We start from the raw sequence: 22,126 nt of genomic DNA, 5'->3' as shown, positions 1-22,126 counted from the left end.
TTTCCTTGGCTGCTTGCAGCAAACTTTTTTTTTTTTTATTAGAAATATATAAAAAATACACAAAACATAATGTGACAGGCTAGCTGGTAGTGACTTAGCCCAGGGGTTTTGAAGGGGTAAAAGATGATTGGAGGACTTGGGGTTCCCTTTACTTGCCAATCAGGCCCCAGAGACTCACCCTCCATGTCCCCTGATTGGCCCCTTGGGTCACCTGGAGGGGGATAAAAGGTGCAGCGCAGCTGACTCAAGAGAGACCAGTGAGGGACCACAAGGAAAGAGCTTCAAAGAGCTGGCAAGAGCTGGGCCAGCGGGGTGGGAGCAGTTGCCCCAGAAGAACCTGAAGGAGTGGGACCTGCAGGCAGCAGTTGGACCATCAGCAGTGCGGCGTGCGGCCGGCAGGAGGGGCTCCCCAACTCCAGCAAAGATCTGAGCAGCAACCTGAGAGATTCCCAGCTGTGCTTCCATCTCCTCCAATAAAAGGAGCTCCTCCCAAAATAAGAGGCCAGGCAGCCTGATGTGAGGCAGGGGCTCCTGGAAGGCCAAGACCCCAAGCAGCTTGGCATATAACCAGCACTGGTGGCTGTGTGGTAGAGTGCTTGTCTACCACATGGGAGATTTGAGTTCAAGTCCCAGCTGGGATGCCTTGGGGAGAGTGAAGTAACAGGGAGGAATTCTTGTTGCAGTGGAAAGGGGTCATTGTGTTTTCCTCCTTTCTCCCCCTCCAGGTACCTAGGCCCTATATTCCTTGTTAGTTGATGTTTTGTATTTTGTGCCTTTTATATTTCGCCAACCAGTATTGTTTGTTTTGCTGTTTGTATTTTATATTTTGTTAACCCTGTCTCTTGTCAACTGGATGAATATGTCTTTGATTGTAAGTGTCTAACCTTTGTTGAATCCTGCCCCCTCAGGGCATTGTAGTGTCCCCTATACTCCTTGGTTTATACTGGTTATGTTCCCAGTACTATTCTCTCATTAAAAGGTACATGGTTAAGTCCCCATTGGTGGTCTGGCTCTGCTCTATAGGGGAAGGAGAGTCCCTACAACTCCTGCAGCAGTTGTGTACTTGCTTTGATCCCTTCAATTGGAGAGGGGGTACCGCTTGGAGTACCGCCTGGGTTACACATAACAAAATCTCATACTAACATAAACCACTGCTGGAATTATCATACAAGAAAACTCAAAGGACTCTTAATATTCAGCTCAAAAGAACTTGCATATTTGTTACACTTCAAAGAAAGAAAAGGATAACACAATATCAAATATGCTAAATATTTAGCAGTAGAGAAACACACATTTGTCACTCGTAATTTACATAGCTATCGTATATACAAACGTTTCATTTAATACAGGTTGGCAAATACCAAAACAAAGACAATATATCCAAAGAAAAGCCAACTGTATCATGAGCTATCACATATACTACAAAGGAACAAAATTTTTCCAGGATCTTAAAATGGCCGCCTCATCAGGGCTGGCCTGCACCTGTCTGCTGACGTCTCTCCTTCTTAAAGTGGCAGGCACCAAAGTTGCTCTGCCACCTACCTTCCCCCTTAAAATGGTTCCTAGGGGAAGCGGGAAGCTTTCCCTGCTTCTCTCGAAGCAGGCTTCTTCGCAGCCTGTAACAACCCTTAAGTAGCAAGAACGGCACTGGTGCCATAGGCACCAACAGGCACTGCCCATCCAGGGTAGGGTGTGGGACAGAGCCGTGAGAGGCTCATTTGGGGGTGGGGGGTAGGGCTGGGGGGGGGAGGGTGGCTCCCACTACTGCGTGCACTTCTGGGCAAGCATGGGGGTGTGTGCCCCCCAGATCTCTGCATGGGGCAAAGGCGGGCTGCTGCTGCGGGCTTTGCCCCATGTGCCAAACTTCCTTGCCACGGTACTGCTGGTGGGACAGCTCAGTATGGCTAATAGCCACCATTTTCTAGTAAAGGTAAAGGAATCCAAGATAGCTCATCTTTGCCATTTGAGTTACACTCCAAGCCTGGCATGGCTTATTGGGGGAGAGAAGACATTCTGTACTGATCCCCAGGTTACTGTATAAAGGTAGCCCTGTAGTATGGGAGATGTAGGATAATCCCAGGGCTCAGGACTTCTGGTAAAGGGTATTTTTCCTCCTATGAATACTACTGGCTTCTGTCTTTTCCTTTCCCTGGCTTTCCTCTGAGGCACTGGAATATCAGCCACAGCTCAGGCTGGGGGCTCTGACTGGGGCATTGATGCCTCTGCCAGTGCTAGAACCCAGATTTCCTGCCTAGAAGAATTTCCTCTTCTGCTCAGGGTCAGAGCATTTGCCAAATTTAGGGTCAGGAAGGATTTTTTTCCCTTAGTCTGGTTGGCAAGGACTGTCAGGTTTTTGGCTTTTTCTGTCATGTAGAGGGGCATGATCCTTTTCCTAGGATAATCTGAGCCTGTGTTAACCAACTACTTCTCTGTTATTACAGTGGCAGGATGTCGGTAGTGTTTTTGATTTCCTGGTTACCCATGTGGCATGTTATAGGGTGTTCTTTGTGTTTCTGGTGGTGTTCCTTGCATGTGTGGATGTGTATTTAATGTGGTGATTTTGAGAATGCCTTTGGTTATTGAGTCAAAACTCATGGCAGAGGTGATATCTTTTATTAGACCAACTAGATATTTGCAAAAAAATGTTCTTTATTGGCAAACTTTCAGGCACTGGCACCCTTCATCAGGCATAGGGGTTTGCAAAGATTGTAGAAGTTCTCCCATGTAGAAATGAAAATTTATATTTCACAGGAGAGCAGCAGGTGTGGGAAAGTCTCCTGTTTGGAACAGTTCATTTTGTGCAAGATTAGGCTCAGTGAAAAGTTGGAAAATGAGAGCTTGTGAAATGCAAGAGACTGGTCTTGATAGCTCAGAAGTCTCTTTCCAATTCTCTATTCCTATGAACCTGTTTTTTTTTTAACATCCTTGGTACATAAAATATCAATGGTGTAAAATAAAGGGAATATGAAGTGTCTGTGTGTGTGGGGGTGGGGGGGGGAGGAGGGTATTGCTGGATTAGCAGAGCAGGGCCTGGTTCTAGCTACATTTTTATATAAATATAAATCCATTGAGAGCAGATTTATTAATGTATCCAAGATGAGGCTCTGGCCCAATCTCTAAACGTTTAAGAATCTGAATAATTTAGATATTATAAGCATTACTCTTCCAACGGGGCGCACAAAATAGACCATAGGCTGGGATGCTGGTGGTCTGAGACTATTTTTTTGGTTGCTGGGGAAAAAAATTGCTGACTTATTACTGAGTTACCATATTCTGGTTCCCTTGCTCATGCTGGAACCAGTATGACAGTTCTTGATGGAAGGTGCTGCTCAGCAAGGTTCGAGTGTTTGAATCTGGCTAAGTACCAGGTACAGGATACAATTTACTCACTGAATATTTACAAGAGAGTTTGCTTGCCCAGGCGTGTGCCTCATATAAGTTTCATACTGGCAGGGAATCATAAGTGAGAGGGATTGAGTCATGAAAACATGATGATTATATATGCAAATCATTGGGAAATACTCTCTTTTGCTTGATTACATGTGTACACTAGGGATTTGTGTATCTTCATGTATAATTATGTAGCAGGAACAATGGCTTCTTGAATGACAGCAGCTGCAGAGTAGTTACACGTGTGGAATTGGTGTAGTGCACACAGCCAAATCCTGGTCTCGCATGCACCCATTCAGTTCCATGGGAGTCTACTGGGATGGCACAGGTGTATGTAAGGGGAAAAATTGGACCATCTAGTCTCACTGTCTGGCCCACACACTATTTCCCCAGATTATTATTGTAATATCTAATGTCTCCAGCTTAGGTTGAGGCCCCAGAATTATTTTAAGCACATAGAACAGCTATAGTCCCTGCCTCGAGGAATGTGCAATCAAGGAAGAGAAGACAGAGAAAAGGCAGAAAAAGGAAGCATCATTATTCCTATTTTACAATGAGGTACTTGGCATGCTTGAGGTCTGAGAGAGTCTCTGTACAGTGCCTTCACCCCAAAACCATCCATTCTCTCAAAATAAAAAGGAAAGGGGAAAATTGGAATGATTAAAATGACACAATGGTTTTCTGCATGTCTGCGGGTAGAGAGTATACTAGGGTTGTTTGAAATTTTCCCTCAAACTTTCTTCCAAGGGACCTGGATTTTCCACAAATAAAGATTTTCAATGTGTTTGCTTTCTTCCAAAGTTTTTAATTTTTCATCTGGATACTAAAAACTAAGAAACCTCCAAATTTCAGTAGTTTGAGGCTGAACAGTTTAAGTTTTTGGTTGCCACAACTGAAATTTTCTTTCTCTTTTTTTCATAAAAAATTGAAATTTTCCACAGGGAAAAAGAAGAAAAAATCCAACCAGCTGTACAAGATATTAGACAGATCATTGCTCTAATTAGATCTGTCAATTCTTATGTTCCTTTTGAAAGCAAACCAAGTTGTTATAAATATTAACATCAGCCAGACTGGGTAGCGAGGGGAAGTTGTTACTCTTTTCATGGTCAGGAGCTGGTGTCAGTCCAATGCCAGTTACATTAGTGTCTAGAAATAAAAACCACCACAGCTGGCATTGACTGACACCTGCAAATTCAGTTGGAAAGCCCTCGGCTACCCAGAGATTTGACGGACAGATAGTTTGTCCAGAGCTGGGTTTTGAGGGAATGTGGATTTGCTTGGACTTTTCCTCCTTTTTTGTATAGAGAGCGGATTTCAACTTCTAGGGCTATCAGGTTCTCCCCTTACATTAAGTTAAAAATCTTGGAGAGCCATTTCAATGCTTTTATCTCTGTGGCCACCTGTGATTCCAACTCAGCTTTGGCATCCTGAAGAAGCTGAGATGCTGGGCTTTCCAATTATATTAAAGCAGCAGCACACAGTGCAGATGGTATCTGAGATAAGGGGGCTGAATCCAAATTGCAGCTCCATGCATGTAAATCGGGAGTAACCCTGCTGGGTTCAGCAGTCCCACCACAGGGGGCTGAGATCAGAATCTGGCTAGCTGACATTAAACAACTCTCTGTCATTCTTCAAAAACAAGATTTATTTTAGAAGGATGAGATCAGCTCGCCAAATAACAACATTAATGGGAAAGCGTTTCCAAGGCATGTTGCCTCCTGCCAGCTCCCAGGGACACAAACCAGGAGCCTGCTTTCTTTCCTGATGCTCCAGTCAGGCCCTGTTCCCCTCCTGATTCATAGCACAGCCCTTCTCTGCGTTAGGAAGCAGCCAGGCTCAATGGGCTTTTAGAAGCTTGCATTTCTGCATGTGTCTTCAGTCTCCTTAAGTGCTGAGGAGCAACTTGCTGGCACCATCAAGGCTGTTGTCTGAGAATCACCAGTGCTGCTCCAGTTTGCCAGGAGGGAACCACAAGTATGGGCTATATATTTAATCTGTGGGGCAGTGCAGCAGAGAGAGCTCTTCGGGGGTCACGCAGAATTGGGTCTTTGTATGGTCCTCTTGTCTCCTCACCTGACTGATGGGCATGTAGAAACAGTGAGAATAGTGGCCTGGGATAATGTTGGCCATTCCTACTTTTTTCCCCCTGAGGAATTTCCCAGGACATGGCTGACTCATGGAGCATGGCAGCTGGAAGAGGAATGCAAACTCTTCCTCTGTGTCTCCCTGCCATATGCACTTCCTAGGTTAAGTACAGATAGTCAAAAAGCCTGAGGCTGAATTGATTCAGTCTTTGCAGGTTAGTCTAAAATCCAGAGATTAAACTGAGAAACAACTGGACACACATACATCTGATTTAGGAAATGCAGCCACGTGCCTGCAGTTACTCAAGCCAGAATCTGGAGGCGCTGGAGCAGCCTATAGCCAGCATGGCCTGTATGTCTGCTTCCTCTTCCTGCAGCCCCTGAAGTCTCTGGGATTTGCAGTCCAAATCACAACAGCAGGACTTTCCAGGGTTGCCCATCACTTCCTCTCCCTGTGTTCAGGTTAGGATTGCCAACTCTGTTTGAATCTATTCTGGGAGGTTTCCAGAATGTGAACTTGCGCGCAACACAACACGAACATGCCCTTGTGCTTGTGTATATCAGTTATGGATTACAGTGCATAGGCTTTAAATCAGGAAGGAAAGTGCACATTACTATTACATTTTAAAAACCCAGTGGACTACTGTACAAATTAGATTCATCATTTAATATTTATTTTAATGAATACCCTATCGTTTATCTCCCAGGTGACTCTCAGCAGTCTCCTGGAGATTTGTATCTAATTCCTGGAGACTCCAGGGCAATCCTGGAAGCTTGGCAACCCTAGTCCAGGTGCTTCTGGGATTTGTAGTCCACAGTTGCAGACAGCAGTCAGTTTCAGTAAGTTTAGCAGCAAGGCAGCCCTGCTTTCCCCTCCTCTCTTCCCCCTCCCAACCCTTCTCCGCTGGAGCGGACAGCACAGCCCAGTCCAGGGCTGGAGAGCACGCTGGGATGCTGGGGGACTCTGATTTAACTTAGACCAGGAAGGGGTCTGGGACAGAAGTTTCATAAATTAGTTTGACCCAAATCAGTTAAGTCTCATACTACATTCAACCAGGTTTATCTTAAACCAGTTTCATCCATTTTGAAATTGGTTTATATGCACTGAGCTTCTGTTCTGTTACAGGTTTAAACCAGTTTCTGATCACTTAAACTTATTTATGTGTCACTTCTGTCCCAAGCCCCAGGGTTCAGGGCTTTTTGGTCTGGTCTAGGCTACAAAAGTTTTCCAGCATAGCTCTGCTGGCCTGGAGGGTATGCAAGGCTCATACTCACTGCACACTGCAGCTTTGCTAGCAAGGTCCTGCTCTTTTGTCTAGATGAATCTGCGCTGACAGGAGAGGGCACCTGCTGACTGAACTCCTGTCATTCCTGGAGGTGGTGTAGAACAAAACCTGTCATGCTGCATTGCCAGGAGGGGGCGCTGCCAATGCACCTGTGCTGGCACGGCTATGGTCACAGCAGCCTTATAACATACACAAGCTCTTTCTCACTGAGAGGGGGTCATTGCCCTGTGTTAGTTTGTCACTCCGTTGACACAATCAATCAGTGCACATTTACTATTTGCATTGTAGCAGTGCCTGGAAGCTCCAGCCACAGACCAGGAACTTATCTCCATGCCTTTCTTCTCATTATTGCCATTTACCAACTAGCTGTCCAGGTGCTTATTTCTTTACCATTGTGGTGGGCTTGCTGCTTTGCCTGTCATGCCAGGCTTGAAGGAGGACAATTCTGATTGGCTGAGTATTTCCACCAATCAGGTAGTAGCGGGGAGAGGCTTGCCCCACCCCGCAAGAGCCCTGGATCTGATTGAGAACTGCACCTTGCAGGTCTGGCAGACTTTGGGGGCAGAGCCTCTGAAGAGAATAAAAGGACCGTGTGCTCAGCATGCAGGGCAGACTCATCGAGGGACTCAAGAAAAGTGGGGCCCAGAATTGCTGGGGAGAGCTGCCCAGTGGGTGATCACCCAGAAGAGCCCCAGGAGACACTGCTTGGGGATTCAAGCAGCGGGAGGCTCCAGCGGTGCACGACTCGGAGCATGGAGCCTTGCTCTGGGAGTGGTTCAAGACTGCTCGGGCCACCTTGCGGTGCACAACGTGGTGCACGGAGCCTCAGCCCTTGAGAGCCGCTTAGGGGGTTTGGGCTTGTGGTCCCAGCATGAGGCCGGGTAGCTGAAGCCAGTAGTGTGGCTCGGCTAAAAGAGCTACAGCTAAAAGCCCCCCCCACCACACTCTGTGCCCAGAGCAGAGCACAGGGGTGGCAGAAAAGACCCAGGTGCAAGGCTGGGTAGGAGGAGCCAGGAGTGCAGCCTGGTGCACATGAAATGCCTTGGTGTCCAGAGTGGGGCACAGGGCCATGGGGAAACCCTGGCATGAGGCTGGGAAGTGGAGGAGGCGGCGCAGCTTGGCCTGGGTGCCCAGGTTGGAGCACCAGGGCACAAGAGGAGCCGGAGGCGCCACTGGAGTGAGGCTGCGGTGGAGCTGACGATGAGGGGATGAGCCCCAATGGCCCCAGAGAGGGGAATGTGAGTTGCTGGGGAAAGCGGGTCCCACAGGGGAGGTGATTTCTGGGGAAGTCCCACCGGGGAGCCAGTGAGTAAAGGCCCCAGTCCCAGCATTGGCTTGGCCTAGGAGGGAGTGCACTGGGTCCCTATTGTTACTGTTGAGAGTTTTGCTAGGGCCCATGGTTTCTGAGGAAGGGGACCCTAGCTTCCAGTGTGTCTATGCTTCCAGAACAGGGTGGGCGTGCACCTAATATTTTGGAAGTTGTGCTGTATATTTTGTATACCACTTCTAACTGTATTGCTTATTGTTATGTTTTACCTGATATATATTCTTATTTAGCTGTTACCTTTTGTGTGTGTGGACTTACCCTTCTACTGCCATATTCTGTTTATTGTCCCATTGGATTCCTGGTGATTCACCTGCTGTGTTGACTTACCTGTGCTTACCTATTTCAGGATCCATCACACTTCTGTGCCTGGGGTGACTAGAGGACTCACCTTGTTCACTGCTTGTAGGGTTCCCTTATTGGGTGTTGGTGCTGGGTGTGACAGCCCAGGGGAGGGTCAGTTCCCAGACCATCAATTGTTTAGAAGTATTGTTTATTGTCTATCCATTAGGGCTGTGCGAAGCTTCGGCCGCTGATTCAATTCAGTGGAGATTTGGCCCGATTCAGTGACCGAATCTCCGAATCCAAATCGAATCAAGAGACCCTTTAATCTCTCTGAATTGAATTGGAACCCTCTGAATTGATTCGATGATTCCAACATAGACACAGCTTTAAAAGTTCTTTCTACATACCTCAAGGTACCAGGCGGCTTGTGAACGCTGGGGTGGTGGGGCGGATGGAGCATCCCATGGGAGTGTGCGGGGCGGTCCCCAGCATGCTTGGCGGTGGACCCAGAAGTGGACCAGAAGCACTTGTGGTCCATTTCTGGGTCTGCCATGGAGCATGCTGGGGAACCCCCCCCCGCCCACCCGGCCTGGCAACTGGTGCCTCCTGGGTCTGGGGGGGTACCCGGGGTCCCCCCGCAGCTGATCACTGAGCTGAGGGGGTGTGGGGAGGGGGTGTCACAAGTGGATCGGAAGTACTTCTGATTACATCTGTGCAAAGCTTTGGTCCCTGATTTGCTTCGGTGGAGGTTCATTGGCTGAATCTCTGAACCTGAATTGAATCAGAGGACCCTTTAATCACTCCAAATTGAATTCGGATGCTCTGAATCGATTTGGCGATTCAGATATAGACACAGCTTTAAATGTTTTTTCTGCATACCTCTGTGTAGCAGGTGGCTCATGAATGCTGTGATGCTGGGGTGCACCCACAAAAGTGCAGGGGATCCCCGGTCTACTCGGCAGCAGACCCGGAAGTGGGGCAGAAGTGCTTGTGCTCCACTTCTGGGTCTGGTGCTGAGTGCGCTGGGGATCACGCCGGCGGAGTGCACCGGGGAGCGCGCTGCGGGTCCCCCCGGTGCTCCCTTGGCTTGGTGACTGGTGCCTCCTGGGTCTGGGGGGTGGCTGATTGCTGAGATGGGGAGACCTGGGGGGGCTCTCCACATAATCCCTGGTGGACTCGGAAGTGTACCGGAACTACTTCTGGCCCACTTCTGGGTTCACTGCCAAGCACAGGGGGGCCCTGCATTCCTGTGGGACACTCCATCCACCCCAGCATCACAGGATTCACGAGCCATACCTGGTACCTAGAGGTATGTAGAAAAAACATGTAAAGCTGTGTCTATGTCCAAATCACTAATTCTCTGAATCAGCATTGAATCTTCAGATTCAGATTTGACTGAATCAAATGAGGGACAGTGATCTGAATCAATGAGTTGAATCACTGTCCCTGATTTGGGCCGAATGCAAATCCAAATCAAATAGGGCCTGTTTCTTACACCCCTGCTTCTGGTCCACTTCCGGGTCCACTGCTGAGCACACAGGGGCCCCTCCCGGGCTCCTGTGGGATGCTCCATCTGCCCCACCATCTCAATGTTCATGAGCCACGCCTGGTACCTCGAGGTATATAGAAAAAACATTTAAAGCTGTGTCTATGGCCAAATCAGTGATTCTCTGAATCGGCATCAAATCTTCAGATTCAGATTTGGCCAGATCGAATCGGGACAGTGATCCGAATAAACAAACTGAATCATTGTTCCCTGATCCGGACTGAATCCGAATCGAATACAGCCCATTTTGCACACCTTTGTAAATATTTATTTTCATATTTCAGGTGCATTTTTATATTTATATTATAAATCAAGAAATTGTATATAATTAAGTAACATTTGCCTGGCCTGGCTCTATAGGGGATAGAGGGATCTGAACCCAAGTGACAGCCTCCCTCTCACAGCACTATTGTGTGTCTACCTATCCCATCCAGTTGAGGAGGGGGCACACCCATGGGTGTACCTGGGTTACACCATCATTATAAATAACTTATACAGCCCTAAGAAACCTCAGTGATTATAATAATGAGCCTGAAAGGAGAAATACCAATTCTTTTAGTGTGGGTTTTCAAAGGGCTTTGGAGAGTGACACACCCTGGTTTCAGGGGATTTCTGGGACTGTGCCTCCCTTAGGCTACTTTGAAAATCCCAGCTCTGAAGTCTTATGCTGATTGTTTAACTTCTCTGTAGCACCATCTACAGGTCTGCAAAACTTTCACATGTGATTTTTATGGTGACACTTTAACAGGCCACTGTGTCCCATCTGATTTGGCCAAGAAATGGTTCTGATAAATGGAGCTGAATGGCTTGAATTGAATTTTTAAAGGGTTTGAACTGGCCCAGGGAATTCAAGAACAAAACTCTTCTCAGCTTCAAAGGCAGCAGAACGGGACTCCAACATTGCTACTTCTGCTCCCCTCCCAAAATAAAAAAGGTCTGTTTGTTGATAAGGCCCAATCCCGCAGTCCTTACATATGTGAGTATTCCTGGATAACATGCATCAGTGAGACCAGCTATCTGGAAAGGTAATAAAATGGAGTGACTCTGGTGAAGCATTAGCTGTTACACTTGCCCAGTAAAGGAGGAGTCAAAACTTCTCTATGGAGATACATCCTGCAAAGAACACGTGTGCCTCTGTCAAGGTGCTAGCTCAGAGTTTTGCAAGTCACTCGCTTCTGGCAGGACTGGGCCCAGAATTTATAAAATGGTAACAGAATGAAAGTCACTGATTGGTTAATCATGCTTTTGAATGGTACATTAATGTGGCTGGCTAATGAGGCACACAAGTTGTACATGCAGGCATCCTATCAAAATGGGCTGCTTTGTTATATCGACAAAGATTTATCAGATTCTAGCCCCAGGAAATAATCGGATCCTGACAGGGTCTTCTGTATGCAGTTCCTGGAGGTTTCCACCTCATCAGTCTCTGCAGGCGTCAGCCTTTGCACCTGCTGCTTCTAACACCACTGCTGATTGTAGTAATGCTTGGGCTCTTGGACCCATGGTGATTCCCAAAATCTGCTTAGTAGGTATGCTAAAGTGATGTAGTTTGTGGTGCTTGTGGTTGAAAGGCCCATATCTACTTTGGCTCCAGGTCTAGTAGAGACGGTCTCTTGTTGCTTTTCTTGTACTTCTCCACCAGTGTCATGTGCTCACCAGATCTTTGATCTCCATGGTCATAGTTGTTTTTTATAGGGCATTGTTCGCTTCCTGGATACAGGTTTCTATATCAGGATGGCTTCAGTGAAATATGTTCTTGAGGAAGATTTACTTCTCAGTCATCTGGGGCTTATGATTCAATTGTCTTTATATATCATGCTATCTCATACATTCTTCCCATCTCAATGGCGCCAGTATTTTTGAGAGGTGGGTGGGCTTTGGTTCATCCTGGCAGAAAACTGGGCACAGACACTTGTCAATCTTTGCCTTTTATAGTTTGCTCTCAGTTGCTTTCCATGCCTTGAAATGGCCTTGGTTGATGCTTTCTGCAACTTTCTGCACATTATCATCCTGGGGGATGTAAGGTTTTCCTTTAGTTATTGTATTTTCAAGCCTCCAGGCTGCTCTAGTGAGAGCTGATACTGCTCAGTCCCTTTTGTGCAGCATACATCTAGGTTGTAATATTGCAGTTTCTGTAGCAAGCATTGAAAGCATTCTGGGCCATCTAGCAGTAGCTTTTTAAAACGCTCTCCACTGAGTTGGGGGCACTTTCTACTGAAATGGTTTCCCATCATTGGTTGAACTTGTCTTGTGCAAGACCTATGATGAAACATTCCTTTTCAATTTGGGTATAACTCTGTTGTTGGCAGTGACACTAATGTCGGGCGAGGTGGGCATGCTGGAGTGGAGGGGCAGAATCCAGCTAGATCTAGACAGGTTACAGAGGTGGGCGGATGAGAATAGGATGGAGTTCAATGCAGACAAATGCAAGGTGCTGCATCTAGGGAGAAGGAACCAGCAACAAACCTATAGGCTGGGGAACACCCTTCTTGTCAACACGGTGGCAGAAAGGGATCTTGAAGTCATTGTTGACTCCAGGATGAACATGAGGTGCCAGTGCAAGGAAATGGTCAGGAAGGCTAACCACACCTCGTTGTGCATCCACAGATACATCACAAGCAGGTGTAGGGAGGTGATCCTTCCCCTCTGTGGGGCATTGGTCAGGCCACAGTTGGAGTACTGCGTCCAGTTCTGGGTGCCGCACTTCAGGAGGGATGTGGCAAGCATTGAGAGGGTCCAGAGGAGGGCAACTCGCATGGTCCAGGGACAGCAAGGCAGGCCCTACCAAGAGAGGCTAAAGGACCTGAACCTATTCATCCTCCACAAGAGAAGGCTAAGAGAGGATCTGGTGGCTGTTTACAAACTCACCAGGGGGGACCAGTGGGAATTGGGGGAGGCTCTGTTCCCCTGGGCACGACTGGGGGTTACTAGGAATAACGGCCACAAATTGTTAGAGAGAAGGTTCAGGCTGGACATCAGGAGACATTACTTTGCAGTTAGGGCTGCCAGGCTCTGGAAGGGGCTCCCAAGTGAGGTGGTACTCTCTTGTACTTTGGGGGTCTTCAAGAGGAGGCTGGACAGATGTTTGGTTGGGGTGATATGATCCCGGCACCCGTTCCTGCCCAGGGCAGGGGGTCAGACCTAATGATCTGTTGAGGTCCCTTCCAGCCCTAAGCACTATGATACTATGATGTGAAAGCTTCTGACTGTCTCTTTTGTGGGATGATGCCCCAACTTTTGCCTCACTCACATCACATAGCATGATTTCTCTTCCATTCATATCATAGTATTTCAGGATGGGATGCTTGGGTACCAGCTCTTTGAGATGTCTGATGATTTCAAGGAATTGAGGCAACCTTGTTTCTACTGTCTTTGCCCAGAAATTGCCCTGGGAGGCTTTGCACACATCTGGACAAAACTTTGTCAGATAAAGCAGAACCTCAGTGGTTCATAACCTGCTTAATTTCCTGCTGCATTAAGGATCAGCCACTGCTCAGCTGGAACACAATCACTGCCTCACACATAGCTGATGGGAGAAGCAGTGCCCTTTGAAGTAAAAGCTTCAGCAAACAAGTGGAGCACCTCAGTAGTCCTGTACTATTGGTTGCTGTGACACTGTGAACCATGGGACACTTCACAAGCCCTTGTCTTTGCACGGAGCTAAGGAACAGGACCCTGTGGAATATCTGGGTTTTGAAGCTGGCAAACAAAATAATCTGAGCTGATTGGAAATCTTTAGTTATAAGCATCTGATTTTACTTTCCTGGGGGCCTAGCCCATTGGAGGTCAGCAGGTATGTCACATATAGTACCACAATCTTTCACAGTTGCATCTTTGTTTTTACTGAATGCTTAGATATATTGCTGTTCAGTGTATCTGAACCGTTCACAGTTTGCTACAGCTTCCGTCAGGCTGTCTCTGAATATTCACATTTAAATGTCATCATCAAGATACTGTTTCCTGAGAGTCCCACTGGGATGTCTTCCTGGTGGCACTGCTAATATTCTCCTGAAGGTTTCATCTTAAATAGCACGCCCAGCCATCTGTATCTACATACCAGTGTCCAAAATGTGGAGGTAGCTGCTTTTCTCTTCTAGTATTTCTTGCCAATATTCATCTTTGGCATCAAACATTGGGAATATTTTTGCTTTTCTCAATTCAGGTAATAGGTCTTCAATTGCAGGCAGTTGGTAATGAGCTCTCTTGAGTGCTGTGTATAAATGTTAGTGATTCTCAACCAGGGTGGTATGAGATCTGTTAAGAGTGTTGTAGGATGCCAAGCAATATAAGTACTGTTAGGTATGTAAATGCCTACATGATTCATAAAATAAACCCTGAGATTTCAAATAGGAATTCCAGAGTGTCCAAACCTGTTGTAGTCTTTCTGAGTTGTTTGCAACAGAATTGCTCTGTAGTTTTCAATAGTAAAAAAAAATGAGCAAATACTAAGAGCTGGCATTTTCCCAGTGGTGCCATGAGTCTAAATAAAGGTGCCTTGACTGAATCAATGTTGAGAATCTCTGATCTATGCACACAGGCAGTATGCCAGGCTTCTCAGTGGCTACTGTGCTGCTTTCTCAGCTTGTGGGGTCTGCAGCATCAGCAGTGACAGCTTCTTTTTACATTTGTGCTTCTGCTCCCAGTTTTTTTTCCATTAAAACAATAAGTTGCTGTGTTGGCTGGAACGTAGCATAACATTCCGGTCCCACGACTGGATGTATAAATGGATTTAGGTGCCTGAACGTGCTTCTATACCACCCTCTTTAAACCTCTGAAAAGTAGTTCATACAAAAGGGAGCAGGGGGAGGCTCTTCCTCACTGCTTTTTTGTGATTCAGTTTTAGGAAGAAGATGATGGCATGCACCAACAGTAGATACATTCATGGATTTTTTGGACTCAAGCAGGACAGACTAAAATCCCCCTTAGGCACCCAAGCCCACTTACATGCCTAAGAGATGGACTGTAATCTGGTACTTGGAGCATAAAGTGCTTGGAAGGCATCTATGGATCTCTGTTTATAAATATCTACGTCATTTTACCAGGTTTTCTGCAGGGTTTCCACTGCGCATTGCCTGTGCTGGATAGATTTTTTGTTTTGCTTCTGTCTGTTGCCTGGATTATTTGTCTAAGGTTTAGTGTCACCAGGTCTTGGCTCCAAAAAGGCCTACCTGCCTTTTAATGTACTGGAGTTCAGTGTCTAACTGTCTTTGTGGATCTGGGTCTTCATGCCTGAAGTCACTCATTTTAGCTCAGTGACGCTCCGCTTTTTTTCTGGTATGAGGGCTGCATGAGTGGGGTGCAGCCAGTTTGTAGGCTGGATTCAGCTCGTGATCTAACCCCGCATGCCAGGTGTGGGGCTGTGTGCTGGTTCCAGCTCCATATGCCAGCCTATCCAGTATGTAGGGCCATGTAAACTGGCCTGTGGAGCTCCTCAAAGGTACACATAATTAGGGACCTACTGAAACTGTGAATTTGGCTGGTCTTCGTGAAAAACCCCAGTCTCTGTGAAAATGTGCAGGGACTGTGAAAAGGCATGACATCGTCAGCAAGTTGTGGGAGGGAGTGGGGAGAGGGCTGCAAATACAGAAAAGCGCAGGAAGTGCTGGCATCCTGAAGCATGGGGGTCTCTCTCTCTCTCATCCAGCGATGAATGCCCTATAGCCCTGTCTGTGGGCTCTGGCTGAATGAAGGGCGGCCCTGTGCTCCGAAGTGCTGTGCTCATGGCCCGCTGCAGTTGTTGTGCAAGGTGAAATGACTGTGCCCATGTACTTCTGCGTAGGAACAGCGGGCAGACGACAACGGCTGCACTCTTGTTTTAGAGAGAGAGAGAGATAGGAGCATGACTCAGATGTGCCATATCCTTTTTTATTTCAGGAATCTGACAGGAACTGGGCTGGTATCCTGTCACCAGGTGTCCCTCTCCACAGGGGTGCCAAGCTCTTTCAAGTGACTGCACTGTTGTTTTAAATGGCTAATTAAGTGCTATTTAATATTTAAATATCTTAACTGTGCTTCTGTTCTCAGAAGTGACTGTGAACGTGGCGATGTTTGTAACATCTCAGTGATTTACAGACTGTGGCAACATGTTTAAAACCTCTTCTCTGCAAATTTGGGCATGACACTAATGAGAGGCAAGGTTGCCTTGTGGATAGAGTCATAGAGAAGTCGGGCTGGAAGGGACCTCCAGAGGTCATGTAGTCCAACCCCCTGCCAGAGGCAGGATCAGCCCTTTCCAAACCACCCAATACAAGCATAATCTAAACCAGGGGTGGGCAAAATACAGCCTGCAGGCCGGATGCGGCCCGTGAGGCCATTCTATCTGGCCTGCGGGGCCCCTAAAAAAATTTAGAAAATTAAAATTGATCTGTTCTTGGTTTCTGTCAAAGATGACAGGAACCAAGGTCAGTAGGACCCAGGGGAAGCCCTGGAGAGCTCCTGCAACAGCAGTGCCTGCCTGGCCCTGCCCCCCCTCTGCCAGAAGCCCCACCAGGGGCTTCTGGCCTGGGACCATGTGGCTACCCCAGCATGGGAACATCAGGGAAGGGGGGAGTGGGGAGGGGCAGGGGATGAGCTGGTGCTGAGCACAGGGGAAAAGCAGAGCAAAGCCCCGCTCCATGCCCAGAGCTCCTTGCTGCTGGTACTCGCAGCCTACACGGGGCTGTCCTGAGCTGGCACAGACAGCCCCATGCAGGCTGCGAGCAGCTGCAGTGCTGGGCACTGGCCACGGGGCAGGCAAGGGGCCACTTTTCCCCTGTGCTCAGCACCAGCTTGTAACCTGGCCCCGTGCTGGCTCCGGGTTTGCCCGTCGGGACCCCACCATGGCAGCAGCAGCTGTGGTGCCCCCTGCTTGCTGTACCAGGCAGTGTTTGCTGCTGCTTCTCAGCACATGAACTCTGGGGGTGGGTTACAAGCTGGTGCTGAGTGTGGGAGAAGCAGCCCCTCACCTGCCCTGTGGCCAGTGTCTTGCGTTGCAGCCGCTCAGAGCCCTGTGGGGCTGCCTGTGCCTGCTCAGGACAACCCTGTGTGGGCTGCGAGCAGCTGCAGCAGGGAGCGCCGGCCACGGGGTGGGCGAGGGGCTGCTCTTCCCCGCACTCCACTCCAGCTCCTTCCCTGCCAGCAAGCAGGGGGTTGAGGCTGTGTGCTGCCCCCCACTTGTACTGCGGGGCTGGGGTTGCACTGGGAGTGAGTGGGCATGGGAGCACAGGGCCCACACCAGTGTCCCGGGACCAGCGCCAGCATGGCCCAGAGCAGGGCGGCAGGAGTACAGGGTTCTGGCTGGCAGGGGCTCTATGGAGCCAGGCCAGCTCCCCCCTCTCCCTGCTGGTGCAGCCCAGCCCAGTCCAGCTCCATAAACCCCTGCCAGCCTGCACCCTGCTCTGGGCCCCACCGGTGCTGGCCCTGGGACATTGGTCCCAAGACATTGGGACATTGGTCCCAAGATGGTGACCAGGGTGTGGGGCACCTGTCAAGGGGTGGGGCTACCCATGCGGCCCTCGACAGCTTGCCACAACTTGGTAAGCATCCCTCCACCCGAAATGATTGCCCATCCTGATCTAAACTGTACATCATCTCAACCCTGACGCAACATAGCCCTAACTCCCTAATGTGTCACAGGTGAACCAAGGGGACCATGACAACTAATGTTCTGCTTCTATAAAATGTTGTTAGTATATGCTCAAAAGGTACTGGGTAGAGGGCCACAACTCCTGCTACAGAGGAAGACAAACACCTCTGCAGTTCATACCAGTCTGACCATGGGGTAAAATTCTTTCCTGACCCCAAATATGGCAATTGGTTTGACCCTGAGCAGAGGGGCAAGACCTTCTAGCCAGGGACCTCCAACTTTGCTCCTAGCAGGAGAATCAGCACACTCCTGTTGAAGATCTCAGCCTTAGCTATAGCCAACACCCAAGTCCCAGTGGCTTAAAAGCACCCTGATACATGTAGCAAAAAATGGGGTGAGGGGGCAGGAGAAACCAGCAAAGCCCAGAGGCATGGAAATACCCAAGGTAGAATATAGGCACATCTACACCCAGATCATCCCTGACCAGTGGGTGTTCAACCTCTCTTTGAACACCTCCAGTGATGGAGAGTCCACAACTTCCCCAGACAGTCTATTCTGCTGCCTCACTATTCTAACTGTGAAGAAGTTTTTCTGGCTATCCAATCTAAATTTACTTTGTTGACACATCATGCCCTTGGCCTGCATCCTCCTCTTTGCAGCAAGAGAGAAAAGGTGCTTTCCCTCTTCTTTATGACAGCCCTTCAAGTATTTGAAGATTGCTATCATGTCCCCTGTTAAATGCCTTTTCTGCAAGCTGAACATGCCTAGCTTCTTCAGCTTCTCCTCATATGACTTGCTTCCCAAGCCCTTGATCATCTGTTTCCCACCTCTGGACCCCCTCTAACTTCTCCATGTCCTTCTTAAAATGTGGAGCCCAAAAATGCGCACACTACTCCAGATGAGGCGTAACTAGTGCCAAGTAGAGAGGCACTAACACCTGCCATGTCTTGCACCTAATGCTTCTATTGATGCAGTCCAAAACCGCATTGGTCTTTTATGTGGCTGCATTACTCTGCAGACTCATATTGAGTCTGTGGTCTACCAAGACTCCCAAGTCCTTTTCCATACTGCTGCCATGCAGAAAGATGTCACCCATTTTGTATTTGTGTTTTTGATTATTCTTTCTGAGATTTTGCTTTGCCACCTTCTTCTTCCTGAACCAGGGAACAAGCGTATGTGGTTTTCACATACAAGGCAACATCCCCACCTTCTCTCCCAAACCTGTCCTATCGAAAGTGTAACCCTTTGTTCACATTCCAGTCATAAGAGCTGTCCCACCAGGTCTTGATGATGCCAGTCAGATTGTAGTTCTTTTCACAGGTTGCAGCTTCCAACTCATCTTGTTGGTTTCCCATACTTCTCACATGTGTGTACATACACTGGATGTATTTTGCATTTTAACCTGCTGCTCTGTTTGCTGCAGGGTTTTGGTCACCAACCCCTGCGAAACCTAGTTTAAAGCTCTCTTTACTAGGTTGGCCAGAGGACGCTCAAAGATGGTCTTCCCTGTTCTCGTCAGATGGATCCTGTTTCTTGATAGCAGTCCTCCTCCCAAGAACATCTTCCTGTTATCAGAGAAGTTGAAGCCTTCACATCAGCACCACTGTCTCAGCCACATGCTCACTTCCAGGATACGGTGGTCTCTGCTGGAGCCCTGCCTTCCACATGAAGGATCGACGTGAACACCACTTGTGCTCCAAGCTCCTTAGATCTATGTAATGAGATGTGGAAGACCTAGTTTCCATTCTGGTCTCGGTCACTGACCTGTTGGGTGGCCTTGGTTAAGTTATTTCACTTTTCTGTGCTCCAGTTTCCTTCTGTGAATTGGAAATAATGATATCAACATCCTCTGTAAAAGTTCTTTGAGATCCATTGGAGAAATTGTTATAAAGGAGTGCAGCATTATTATTACTTTAGTACTGCCACTTCAGTGGGGCCACTTACCGCCTACTGACAATAAAAGCAGGATGCAGAAGGGTTACAAAAAGCAGATTCAAGCCTTATTGAAGTTACTGGAAGTCTTTCAGGAGTTTTGGATCCATCCCATACTGACGTGACCTTACCTCCAGCTCATATTTATTATAAAATGGTTGTTTTCTCCCCTTGTTAATGTATTCAGGGAATAAATGGAGTGATTCATTATTAGCTGAATGAAATAGTGGCTGGCCAGTGTTCAGAATCCAGACAAAACCCATCCTCCTTTATATCCATCTCCGAATCTGGGAGGCATTAATTTAGAATACCATACTAGTAACTACTAAGTTGATGTCTTATTATTATATCAACAGTACATGGAAAGGAAAATTGCAGGTTTCCTACTTTGACATGGTTATGGTGATAAATTAGGTATACAGAAGAGCTAATGATGAAATTAAATGAAGTTATGAATATGTATTAGGTATCTTTCTCAAGGTCAGCTTTGGATGACATGGCAAAGATATATTTAATAACAGGTAGGCTTCAGTCAATGACATTCAGGACATTGCTATAACCCAGATCCAGTGTTCATTAAGACAATTAAAACACAGGAGCAGAGAAGAAAGGAAATAGATTTGCACTGGGATTCAGAAGAGAGAATAAGGAAATGTTCCTAAATAGTAAAAGCCTGATCTTTCTCTTTCTCCAGTCAGTAGGGTTACATGCTTGTAAGAAGTGCATAATTTGGCCTGTGAAGTATGAAAAAGGACTGTCAGACCAGACTATGTGTTGTCTCACACACGTGATTGTGCCCAGAACTAGTTTAAGGTGCAGCATCTCTGAGGTCAGTGTGCAAAAGAAACGCGTGTCCAGAATAGTTTTTGAAACACAGCCCAAGGGGGAAAGGTCATTCAGAGCCTGGCTGACCCTTCGGGATAGCCTAGATAAGGCATGGCAGCTTTTTCTAGTCAGCAGCACACTAGGAAGGGATGTGGGAAGTCTTTGAGTCCTCAGACTAAATGACCAGGTATCCTCTTATAGCTGGGCTGATGGAGGACAACCTTTGTCTTGAGCCCAGAACAAGACTCAGACTCATGCCTCTGGACCTATAGCGCTATGCTGCCCCACCCCTAAGTGAGAGCGACTGCCGACATCTATTGGTAAAGCTCTGTGAGGACAGTTGTTCGCACCGCTTCTGTCTTCATCAGTCCCACTCCTCTCGGGTGCTGTGTGAAAGAGTTTAAGTAAATGGAAACTGGTGAGGTCAGTTTTGACACCCACATAGTGTCTGTGTGGATTTACCCCTCACTGCAGTCAACAGGGATTGAGCTGTGTAAATTAATGCAGAACTGGGCACAAGGGATTAGGCTCATCTCTCGATCTGGTCCTGTAGTTCTGTATTTGGTGCAGGAGCTCCCCTGGCCTCTGTAGGCATTGCACTCACACTGAGTGCTAGCACGGGGTCAGGGATGTTGTCTGGGGCACGTGTCAGCATAGAATTAGCTTTTATCACTACCTGTAAATGAAGACATCAGGTCAGAGTTGTAATTACCCAAGGCCCAGAATGTGCAACCTGTATTTTTCTAGTAGTTGTTCTGTTGACTTGAATATGCTGAGTCCACTGGTTTCTGACTAGATCTGCGCAGTCACGCTGATGCCATTTCCCCTTATCTGGAACAGAATTCTCCTTGCTAGTTGCTGAACCTCAAACATGACCCAGCATGTTTTCACTGGGCACGTCTACATGTGCATTTGTGCTGGCTTAAATTTACTGTGCAGTAAGCGGGAATAGGCTGGTGTCTACACGTGCAGGCGTTAAAGCACATTAACACTGTATGTGGGTTGACTCAGGACTGAAGTGACTACCTGTCACTTGCAGTGTCTGTGTACATGATAGAAAGGATGGCTCAGTGGTTAGGATGCCAGTCTGGAACTCAGGAGACGATTTGCCCTGCCACAGATTTCCTGTATGACTGTGGGCCAGCCACTTAAGCTGATTTGTTCTGTGATGACAAGGGATCTAGGGTGCCTCAGTTTTGGAGGGTGCAACTGGAGGTAGCTTAGAGGGGACTGGTTTGATGAAAATACTAAGCACCAGTCTCTGAAAATTTGGCCCCTTGAGGGTATTTCAAGCTGTCTGGGCATGCACAACCAGTGTGGTACTCAGAATCACCTGCCGCTTTTTTTGAAAAGGTTGGACATTTCCTTTCTGTGCCTCAGTTCCTCATCTCTAAAATAGAGATGAACCCAGAATCCATAATTAATAATAAACTAAATGGACATGAGAACACTGCCCTCCTTCACAGGGGATCAAGCACTCTTGCACCACAGAGAGGCGGGGAGGTGAGCTTGAAAACTGCCTTATTTCACTGTGCTTTAAAGCAGGGGTTTTCAACCTTTTTTAATAAGTGTACCTCTGGCAGCTGGATGTGGAGTGGGGGTGAGGGGAGGAGGAGGGGTGCGCGGCCAGATGTGCAGCGACGGCAGCATGGGGTGGTGGATGGTGGCGGCACATGCAAGCTTCCCTCCCCCCCAACCCCCACGTCTGACCAGCTGGGCAGCGCCTGTGTGGCCCGCAGAGGGAAGCTGCTGCCCTCACCGTGCCCCAGCCCTGCTCCTGGGAGTTGGTGGTGCGGGGTGGTGGTGCTCCATCCCTGCCCGCCTGCACGTACCCCCTAGGGCCTTCCCAAGTACAACCCCTGCTTTAGAGAATTATTGCCTTAAGAACTG

The sequence above is a fragment of the Alligator mississippiensis genome, chromosome 2 (assembly GCF_030867095.1).
Source record: "Alligator mississippiensis isolate rAllMis1 chromosome 2, rAllMis1, whole genome shotgun sequence".
Lineage (NCBI taxonomy): Eukaryota > Metazoa > Chordata > Crocodylia > Alligatoridae > Alligator > Alligator mississippiensis.
The sequence above is the reverse complement of the archived record's forward strand: the minus strand, read 5'-3'. Positions refer to the sequence as shown.